The sequence below is a fragment of the Chrysochloris asiatica genome, unplaced genomic scaffold (genome assembly GCF_000296735.1).
Source record: "Chrysochloris asiatica unplaced genomic scaffold, ChrAsi1.0 scaffold00041, whole genome shotgun sequence".
Taxonomy (NCBI): domain Eukaryota; kingdom Metazoa; phylum Chordata; class Mammalia; order Afrosoricida; family Chrysochloridae; genus Chrysochloris; species Chrysochloris asiatica.
Genome location: NW_006408559.1, coordinates 20,637,477 through 20,649,098, shown reverse-complemented (window position 1 = coordinate 20,649,098; position 11,622 = coordinate 20,637,477). Strand labels below are relative to the sequence as shown.

Below are 11,622 nucleotides of genomic sequence, written 5' to 3'. Positions count from 1 at the left end.
GCTGCCCGGATCTCCTCCTTGGTGAAGTGTCTGGTCATGTCCTGTTTTTTAATTGGATTATTTGTCTTTTTCTTGTAGAGGTGTTGTAGTTTTCTATATATTTTAGTAGATGTGTTTCTTGCCTAATGCATCAGTGCAAAAGATTTTTCCCATTCTGTGGGTTCCCTTTTTACTCTTCTGGTGAAGCGTTTTGATGCACATACATTTTTAATTTTTAGTATGTCCCAATCATCTATTTTGTCTATTTTTATTTGTGTAGTTTTCAAAATGTTTGGTAGTCTGTCTATGCCCTCAATTAGAGCCCTCACATTTGTCTCTATTTTATCTTTGATGGTCTTCATAATTCTGGGATTCACATTTAGGTCTCTACTTCATTCTTCTTGGATCAACTATCAACACTCCTGGAAGCAGCAGTCAAGAGATCAGACGACGTATTGCATTGGGCAAATCTGCTGCACTGGAACTTTTTAAAGTATTGAAGAGCAGAGACGTCAGCTTGAGGACTAAGGTGCGCCTGACCCAGGCCATTGTGTTTTCAATAGCCTCATATGGATGCGAAAGACCGTAGAAGAATTGATGCCTTTGAGCTGTGGTGTTGGAGGAGAATACTGAAAGTGCCATGGACTGCCAAAAGAACCAATAGATCTGTTTTGGAAGAAGTGCAGCCAGAGTGCTCCTTGGAGGCCAGGATGGCTAAGCTTCGTCTCTCATACTTTGGACATATTGTCTGGAGGAAACAGTCTCTGGAGAAGGATGTCATGCTGGGTAGGGTGGAAGGTCAGAGAAAAAGAGGAAGACCCCTAACGAGATGGATCAGCCAGGTGGCATCATTGATGGACTCAAGTGTGGTAGCGGTAGTGAGGTTGGCCCAGGATCGGACATTGTTTCGTTCTGCTGTGCATGGGGTCGCTATGAGTCGGTTCTGACTCGATGGCACCTGACAACAACAACAACAACAATCCATGCTGAGGTGGTTTTTGTATAAGGTGTGAAGTAAAGGCCTTGTTTTAATCTTTTGCATATCGCTTTCTAGTTTCGCCAGCACCATCTGTTGAGAAGACTATCCCCTCCCCATGTGATATATTTAGGTACTTTGTCGAAAATCAGTTGGCTAGATAGAGATTGACTTTAAGGAAGTGGCTCATGAGACTATCTGGGGGTTGAGACATCTGAACTTTGTAGGCAGGTGACAGGTTGAAACTCAGGCAGGATTTCTGTGCGTCAGCTTTGAGGCAGATCCCTTCCATACTGGGAAAGTACAGCTTTTGTTGATCACCCTTCAAAGGATTGGTGAAGCCCACCCACGTTATGGTCCATAATCGCCTTTACTTAAAGTCAATTGATTGTAGATGCTAACTACATCTATAAAATATCTTCCCAGAAACACCTGGACTAATGTTTGACCAAACAAGTAGGCCTCACAGCTTAGCCAAGTGGATACATGAAACCAACCATCACAATGCCTATATCTCGAACATGCTGGAGGAGTAGGAAAGTGAGCTATGTCAATAAACTTAGTTCAGTGCCTGTAGGAAGAAAGGAAGTTAGCTGAGTATGAAAGGAACATTACAGGCTTCTCAGCCAGTAGGTGCTTTAAGTTTATGACTAAAACATCTTCCTGAATACTTAACAATGCAGGATAACTGAAGCAGGGCTGAAATAAGTCATTCCATGACATTTCAATGCTAGCAGAGAAGCCAAAAGTATGAAGAATGATAAAGTCATCGCAGTAATAGAAATAAGTTTCTGAAAGAGTCCTTGATATTTTAAAAGAAGTTATGAACTGCTGTAATAATCACATGTGGCTGAGAAGTCGGTGGAATGTTGACCACAGCCATAGAAGTTGAACATTGTAGGATACTTGGGCTGCCCAGTAAGTATACTAACATGTTTATCTTCTGTGATTGTAGCCAATATTCCACTGACTTACGTCAGTTTGCCTTACTGTGATGGCTTGCATATTGTTGTGATGTTGGAAACTATGCAATCAGTATTTTAAATATGAGCAGACTCACCTATGGTGACAAATTTCAGCTGAGCTTTCAGACTAAGACAGACTAGGAAAAAGGAGAAGCAGACTTATCCCAAATAGTTAGTCACTGAGAACCTTATGAATAGCAGTGACACTCTGTCAGCACCACACTATTGACTACTGAAGCATGATGAAGAGGATCAGAACAGTGTCAGATACAGTGCTGGAAGAAGAGGGGTCGGAAGGCACTCAAAATACAAATGGGGAAGAGGTACTTCCTCAAAGTAGAGTGGACCATGATGATGCAAATGGAGTAAAGCTTTTGGGAACCTTCATCTGCTGATGGGGCACAACTCAAAATGAGGAGAAACAGTTGTAAATGTCCATTAACAATTGGAACATGGCATGCACAAAATATGAGTCTAGGAAAATTGGAAATTGCCAAAAATGAAATGGAACGTATAAACACCGATATCTTAGGCATTGGTTGTTGGTGGTTGTGTGCCTTTGAGTCTGAGGCTGTCAGTCTTTATGGGAGCAGAATGCCTCATCTTTCTACCACAGAGTGACTGGTAGTTTCAAACTGCCGACCTTTTGGTTAGCAGCCTAATGTGTAACCCACTGTGTTACTGGATCTCCTTACCCTTGGTATTAGCCAGCTGAAATGGACTGGTATTGGTCGTTTTGAATCTGACAACCATGTGGTTCACTCTGCTGGGAGTGACAAATTGAAGAGGAATGGCATCACAGTCATCATCAAAAAGAACATTTCAATATCTATCTTGTAGTACAACTCTGTCTGTCACAGGATAATATGCCTGCCTGGAAGACCAGTTAATACCACTAACATCAGTGATGATGAAACTAAAGAATTATACCAACTTCTTCACTCTGAAATTGATCAAACATGCCATCAGGATGTACTGATAATTACTGGAGACTGAAATGTGGAACTTGTAAACAAAGAGGAAGGATCAGTAGTTGGTGACAGAAATGCCGCTGGAGATCGCATGAAAGAAATTTGCAAGACCATTGCAAATACCTTTTAAAAACAACATAACAGATGTTTATACACATGGCCCTCACCAGATGGGCTACAAAAAAATCAAATTGACTACATCTGTGGAAAGAGACGATGGAAAAGCTCCATATCATCAGGGAAAACAAGGCCAGGGGCAGACTGTGGAACAGACCATCAACTGATCATATGCAAATTCATACTGAAGCTGAAGACAATTCAAACAAGTCCACGAGAGCCAAATATGACCTTGAATATATCTCATGTAAATTCAGTGATTATCTTAAGAATAGATTTCATGAATTAGACACTAATGACTGGCGATCAGAAGAGTTGTGGGACGACATCAAGAATATCATACAGGAAGAAAGCAAAAGTTCATTAAAAAGACAAGAGAGAAGAAAAAGAAATGTCAGAGGAGACTCTGAAACTTACTCTCCAGCAGAGAGATGCTAAAGCAAATGGAAGAAATGAGGCAGTACAAGAGCTGAAGGCATATTTTCAAAGGCCAGCTCAAGAAGACAAAGTCAAATATAATGAAATGTGCAAAGATCTGGAATTAGAAAACTAAAAGAGAAGAACACACTCAGGGTTCTGAAGAAAAAATTCAAGTCTTAACTTGCAACATTGAAGTAATTGAAGAACTGAGGAAAAAATTTAAGGGAACTGAAGGAACTAAAGAAAAATTTAAGCTTAACTTGCAATATTGAAGGAATTTATGGGCAAAATATTGAATGATGCAGAAAGCATCAAAAGAAGATGGAAGGAATATAGAGAGTCACTGTACCAAAAGGAAATAGTTGCTGTTCCTCCATTTCAAGAGGTAGCATATCATCAGAGTCAATGACATTGAAGGAAGAAGTCTGAGGTGCATTGAAGGCATTGGCAAAGAACAAGGCTGCAGGAACTAGAAATTGAAATCTTTCAAGAAACTGATACGGCACTGGAGGCACTCACTCATCTATGCCAAGAAATTTGGAAGACAACTACTTGGCCACTGACTGGAAGTGATCCATATTTGTGCCCAGTCCAAAGAGAGGTGAACCAATGGAATACAGAAATCATCAGACAATATCATTAATATTTCATGCAAGTAAAATTTTGCTAAAGATAATCCAAACACAGCTGCAACAGTACAATGACAGAGAACTGCCAGATGTTCAAGTGGGATTCAGACGTAGATGAGGAATGAGGGATATCATGGCTGACATCAGATGGATCTTAACTGAAAGCAGAGAATACCAGAAAGATGTTTACCTGTGCTTTATTGACAACACAAAGGCTTTAGATTATGTGGATCATGACAAGCTATGGACAACTTTTTGAAGTATGAGTATTCCGGAACACTTAATTGTTCTTGTGAGGAATCTGTATATGGACCAAGGAGCAGTTGTTTGAACAGAGTAAGGTGTGCACTAGGGTTGTATTATTTCATTATACTTATTCAACCTGTATGCTGAGAATAATCGAGAAGCTGGATTATATGAAGAAAAACATGGCATCAGGATTGGAGAAAGACACACTGTGATCTACAGATGATACAACTTTGCTTGCTGAAAGAAAAGAGGACTTAAAATACTTACTGATCAGCATGAGTTGCAACTCAATGTGAAAAAAACAAAATCCTCACCACTAAACCAATAAAGAACATCAAGATCAATGGAAACAAGATTGAAGTTGTCAAGGACTTCATTTTGCTTGGGTCAAATATCAACGCTCATGGAAGCAGCAGTCAGGAAATCAAATGATGCATTGCATTAGGCAAATCTGTTGCATAAGACCTCTTTAAAGTTTTCAAGAGCAAAGGTATAAGTTTGAGGACTAAGGTGCGCCTGACCCAAGCCATAGTATTATCAACAACCTCATATGCCTGTGAAAGTTGGACAATGAATAAAGAAGACCATAGAAGAATTGATGCATTTGAGTTATGGTGTTGGAGGAGAACATTAAAAGTACCATAGATTGCCAAAAGTACAAACAAATCTGTGTTGGAAGACGTATATCCAGAAAGCTCTTTAGAAGGCAGATGGTCAGACTTTGTCTCTCATACTTTGGACATATTATCAGGAGAGACCAGTCCCTGGAGAAGGATAGCATGCTTGGTAAAGCGGAGGGTCAACGAAAAAGCAGAAGACTCCCCAGTGAGATGGACTGGCACAGTGGCAGTAACAATGAGATCAAGCACAGCAATGATTGTGGGGTTGGTGCAGGACCAGGCAGTGTTTTGTTCCATTGTGCATAGAGTTGCCATGATTCGGTACCAACTTGAAGACACCTAACAACAACAATCACACAGGGGAGGGGGGCAGCGGTGGCAGGAATTGTGGCACACCATGCAGTGGCCGACCATTCTAGATCAAAGGGGCAGAATGTACCTAAGGACACAATCCTGAGGGCTGGGACAGAGGAGGAGTGGAGGCAGGAAGTGGAGGGAGGAGGTGGAGTGGGTGCCGGTGCATGGAGGGAATTGGGATCAAGATGAGATGAAGTATATGATTTGTTGAACGAAACCTGATCATCTGCTTTGTGGGCCTTCACTCAATTCACAACAAAAAGTGAAAGAAAAAAAAAAAAGATTCTATTTCAAGAGACATTTTTTCAGGAAGAATAAAACCCAATAGGCTACAATAGAAGTATTTAAAAGGAATTAGTACTAGGTCACTTGAATAGTCAATTTGAAAGCACTGTTCTCATAACATTAATCACTGATTCTGAACACTAAGAAGTGGTTAGCCAAGGATTTGTGAAAACATTTGGGTATGTTTGACTTGAGCTAGAGAAAAGTCTAGGCTCGTTAATTAAACTGAAGTTGTCTGTCTTAATGAAGGGACAGAGAGCAGGGAGACTGTGTGTCCCTGGAATGTTAAAGGAATCTTCTAGAACTCAGCAGCCACCTTTTTTCCTCAGGAACTCTGTAAGATGTTTGTTGTTGTTGTTAGGTGCCATGGAGTCAGTACCGACTCATAGTGACTCTGCCAAGTCCCTCGCCAACCTCACAATCATTGCTCGTTTAAGTCTATTGCTGCTGTTACTGTGCCAATCCATCTTGCTGGGGGTCTTCCTCAACCGATACTGTTTTGTAAAGATCTCAAAGACAACCCCAAAGATTCTTCAGATGCCATCCTCTCTTCAACCTCAAGGGTACTTGCTGCTTCAACGATGCTACCTACAGGACAGACGGCTCTCAGCTGACCCGTAAACACAACTGTTGTAGTTGCTATGGATTCAGCTCCAGCTCTTAGTGCTCCATGTACAGCAGGACACCCAGCCAGGTTCTGTACCATCTTCATGATGGCTGATACGCTCAGGTCCACGGCTACATCATTGATACAGACCGGCACTTCACCAGGGCAATGCTGCCCGTCTGAGGGATCAGAGCCCTGGGGTCTTGGGTCTTGTTGGCGCTGACCATCTTTGAGCTCAGCAGAGTTGTAGCGTGAGCTTTCTGCCGTCAGTCGGAAAGGCACATGAACAGAGGCAGTGTTGGTTCACAGGTAGAGTTCTCACCTTCCTCTCAGGAGGTCTGGGTTTGACTCGCGGCCAGTGCAGCTTATGGGCAGCAGCCTCCCACCTGTGGGGGAGACTTGTGTGTTGCTGTGATATTGAAGAGGTTTCTGCAGAGCTTCCAGACTAAGACCGACTCAGAAGAAAGATCTGGTGATCTACAGAAAATCAGCCAATGAAAACGCCCTGCATCACAACAGTCCAATCGCGTTGTGTGCGGGGTCCACATGAGTTGGGGGCGGATACGCTAGAGCTAATAACAACTACCAGGGTGTGTGTGTGTGTGTGTGTGTGTGAGCCCGGGAGAGGCTTTCTGGTGACGTAATCATCTGGTACACGATCAATAACCTTCACAATGACTTGCATTATCATCATTGAAGGTTTTTCAATGCACGTTTACAGCTGCTCCTCTCAGCCCCACAAGCATCCTGGGGCTGGTACACTTGATACAACCAGCACCATTTATAAAGGAACTGAGTGCCAAGATAGTCGCGTGATTTGCCTGATTTTGTTTATTGTTGTTTTTGTTTATAAGTGCTGTCGTGTTGGTTCTTGTAAAGGGTTTTGGAAGAGCAGGTGGCAGGTTTGAACCATCGACCTTGTGGTTAGCAGGCCTGTGTGTATCCTACAGTGCCACACTAGGATTCCCAATTTTGCTTATAATAAAGTTGAAATTCAAGCTACTCTGGGTTCCATGTTATAAATCATGGGAGCGCTCCATTTTAACTAGGGTAAACTCAAACCACACAAATTCCTCTTTTTAGTAAAAACTAAGTGGTGTTGGCTGTGTTGCCGGCCGTGACCTCTTGGGATGGGGAGGAAGGGGATAGATTTGGAAGAATATCTTGGTAACCGGGAAGGTTGCCGAGAGAATGTGTCACACATGGGCTTGAATTGGGGGTCCTTTTCATATCGAGATGCAGGAAGTAATCGATAAATGGCAAGTGGTTTGGACAAGTTTAAAGAAAGCCAGCTTGCATTATTAGCAAGTCTGTAATTTTGAGTATTAGAATACAGTCCTGCATTAAAGTTAATGAAGAGATGCTCTTAGAAGAACTTTTAAAATGAAAATAGAGGATTGATGTTTATGACACACCCCTTTGTCAGTCTACCAGGGGGTAACAGTAAAGCCACTGGGAGGTGGAAGATCCAGAGAAGAGGGGTGCAGGGGAGAAACATGTGCATTGAGAAAAAAACCATGTGCACTCATCATTATTGTGAGAATTTTGGAAAGGAAACAATTCCTTATTATTTTCACAGACAGCAAAGCTTTACCATATACGATTGGCAGATGGGACCTACATTGGAAACAAATTAAACCGATCTACATTTAAACATGTTTTGTCCACTATTTGTCTTCCAAATCAGTCTCATTTTGTAATCTCAGGAACAAATAAGTGTATATTATAGATACCAATGGGGTCATTTCAGGGAAAAATGAGTTCTGAAGGGCCTTCCCCTACTTGGACCTCTGCCCACCTTAACCCCAACCAGGCGAGTCATCTGCAGAGATGGTCACCCAGGCGTGCAGACGGTAAGGTCAGTTAAACAAACCAAGAGCTGGATCTTCAAGGGCGATTCTAATTATATGCAATTTATATCCGAGACACAAATGCATTCCAGATTGTGTGGTTAGATGGTGTGAAACTTTCTAGTTAATTATGAGACATTTTCCCTGATGCTGGGGAAGAAAGCGCTGCCTCTAGTCCTCTCTCTCCTAATCAGAAGAGAAGATGACGAAATTTGAGGAGATATGTGGATATGCAAAAATCAGAATATAAGTAAAAGAAGCAGAAAAAAAAAATGGCATTCCGACCCTCTCCTCACAAAAGTCATGGTATTGTTTTGGTGTGTGTGCTCACAGTTTGTTTTCTTCATGTGTGTACGTGTGGATGTGTGCATGTGTGTATGTGTGTATGTGTGGATGTATGTACGTGTGGATGTGTGCACGTGTGGATGTGTGTACGTGTGGATGTATGTACGTGTGGATGTGTGTACGTGTGGATGTGTGCTTGATTTTGTAGAAGCATGTGGCCATTCTGTGCTTGATATGTTACAGTTCCCTTCATTCCCTTAGGAATCTATTGGGAATATTCATCCACATTGGCAAGCATGTGCCTTGTTTGGGGTTGAATAGTGCTTCCTGGAAAGAAATGGTGGAGTACTAATCTCTTAACCTGTGAGTATGAACTTGTTTAGATGTAAGCTCTTTGAAGACGTTCTCAGTTAACACGAGGCCACATCGGAGTAGGATGGCTCAGCATATCATTGGAATGGCACCCTTAAAAAAGTGGACAAGAGATGCAAGCAGAAGCAGAGACTGGAGTGATGTGATCACAAGGCTGGTGGGACAGAGTCACCAGCAGCTGGAAGGGACAAGGAAGGGTCCTCCTGTGGATGTCTGGCCTTGATGTTGGCCTCTAGCCTCCGGCACTGAGAGAGAATGTGTTTGTTGTTATAAGATGTTTCCTGGTGACATTTTGTTACAGCAGCCCCAGAAAATGAAACACATCTCTACTATCAAAGGAGGACATGCCTCATGTGTACTATCCTGGTATGGCCCTGTAAGATAAGCACTGGACTTCTAACTGTAAGGTCGATGCTGCAACCCCACAGCCGCTCCTCAGAAACCCTATTCAGGGTTGCTATGAGTCAGAACCAACTCAATGGCACTTAACAACAATTACCAAATGAAGAAATAACACACTCGTATCACCAAAGGAGTCCTGATGTGGGATAAAGTACTGGACCTCAACTGCAAGGTCAGCAGTTCAAACTCACCAGCCACTCCTTAGAAACCCTACCCAGGGTCATTATGAGTCAGAACTGACTAGATGGCACTTAACAACAACCATCAAAGGAAGAAATCACACAAGTGTACTATTAAAGGGGGGCTGAGAAGGATGCCCATAAAACTCATTCTTTTGTCAATGACCGTGGCCATTCTTTATGGGACTGAATGTCTGGTGGTAGCATGCTGTGTATGTGGGTCACAGACACCAGGCCACCAGGTGGACTGGGCGGGACAGAGGAAGTGCCAGGTGGCTGCGGAGTGGGTTTTGAGGCCTCTCAGGCCAGCCTTCATGCAGATGGACACTCAACTTCCCAGAACAGCTCTTCCATTCTTGTCCCCAAGACAGAGGACCCTGGTCTTGATGCAGGGAGAGCACACAGGTCTTTCCAAATAGCATCCACAGTTTTTAATTAGGATGCTTTGGCCGAAGTCACTAACTGAATCAAATACATAGATACTCAGAGGGCATCTGGATGCCTTTTGGGGGAACACTTTGCGGAGGTAAGCAAAGGGCACGCCTAGGCTCCACTGAGCTTTGCCTCGGTGCCCCAGGGCAGCTGCCCTCTCCAGTCTGTGGACATCTCTATGAGTCCTGGGCCACTGCGAGCTGCTGAGGTCAGCATCACTCTCCAGGAATGAGAGGCCAGGATTTTCTGTTAACGGTTCTTCAGGAAGAGAATTTCTCAGGCCTGGTGTGCTCTTGATTGTCTTCACCGAGCCACAGCTTTTAAATCAACATCAGCTCTAACGAGCAGTGATTGTAAGACCTTCTGTAAGGGCATGGTGTTAAGTCTGCTGACCGTCCTCTTGTGGGTCACGGAAAATGACAAACCAGGGTGCTCTGAGCCTACATGCCTGTTACTGTTCTGCTCAAGTGCCAGGGTGCCCTACCCAAACAAACCCTCCTGCCTGTCCCTCACACCGTCTGTCTCTCTCACACCGTCTGTCTCCCTCACACCGTCTGTCTCCCTCACACCGTCTGTCTCCCTCACACCGTCTGTCTCCCTCACAGTGTCTGTCTCCCTCACACCGTCTGTTTGTTTCTATTGTCCTATGGCCCCCTCTCCTTCTCTCTTCCTCACACTGTCCATCTTCCAGACTGTCTGTGTCCCCATCTTGCCTCCCTCCCATACCCTCTGTTTCCCTGTCTCTCTCAAGGGCTGTCTCCCTCACTGTCTGTCTGTCCCTGTCTGTCTCCCTCACACTCTGTCTCCCTCACACCATTTGCGTCCCTACACGGGCTTGCACACAGCATAACCTAATCTGACCGTCCCATTGCAGTAACTCCAAGCAGCCTGTCGCTCTTTCTGCGTGTGAACAATGCTACAGAAACAACCTTCTGTGTGGTCCCAGGAGGATGAACATGGCTTTACTCAGAGATGCACTAATGTTTACAGGAAACGTGGGTCATAAACACTATGACCCACTGAGAACCAAGAGTGCTCGCCGTGTCTTTGCGTGGGAGGGAGCTGAGCTCCCTCCCTCCTTCCTGTAGACAGGTGGGCCACCCAGTGAGTGCCTGTGCATGGTTCTTGCAGACCTTGGGTGCACACCCAGGATTTCATCACAGGCCCCAGTGCTTACATGTGGTCTGCTGGGCTGCAGAATTGGTTGGGACACAGGGAATCATAGAGGCTGAAACAATGAAGGGACAACAAATACGGTGAGGTGATGACTCACAGCTGGCATGTGAGCACCCTGGGCGGAGCAGCCGGTCAACATGCTCTGCTGCTAACTGGAAGGTTAGAGGTCGAGTCCACCTAGAGGTGCTCTGGAAGAAAGGAATGACCTGCTCCTAGGGAACCTGACAAACATGGGGCAGCATCAACTGGGTGGCAGCGGGTGGCTGTCTAGCTGAGCCTGAGGTCCTGGTGCTTACCACCAGAGTGAGAATACTGACAATAGCTGGCAGCAGGGGGCTCTTGGAGCTGGAAGATGTCCAGACCCCAGGTGAGGTGGCCGGATCACTGTGGCCATGGGGGAAATCGTGTGCTGCCCCCCTCTGACACCTCCCATCTGAGCTGTGACCCTCTGGTTGGTGCCCAGCTTATTGGAGTCTGGGGCTATGCCCACTCAGAGCTTCTTCTATCTGAATGAATCAACAACAAAGATTACACAGGAATTTAGGGAACTCCTACGGAAGGAGAGAGAATGATTCTGTCACGTGATCCTCAAAATAACGTACACCTGTGTTCAGATGAAACACACCTGAGTGTGGGTGAGCCATACCTACGCATGGGTGAAGCACATCTCTATGTAGGGAAAGTATACCTGTGTGCCTAGGAGGCACATCTGTGCATGGGTGAGATACACCTGTGTGTGAGAGAGGAAACT

The 11,622-nt window shown here is 44.4% G+C and overlaps 1 protein-coding gene across 1 annotated transcript in view; it reads right to left on the bottom strand.

Annotated features, from left to right (window-relative positions):
* The window catches only part of CNTNAP2 (contactin associated protein-like 2), a 1,478,157-nt gene that overhangs the window by 122,094 nt on the left and 1,344,441 nt on the right, over positions 1-11,622 (bottom strand). The gene's annotated exons all lie outside the window — the stretch shown is intronic.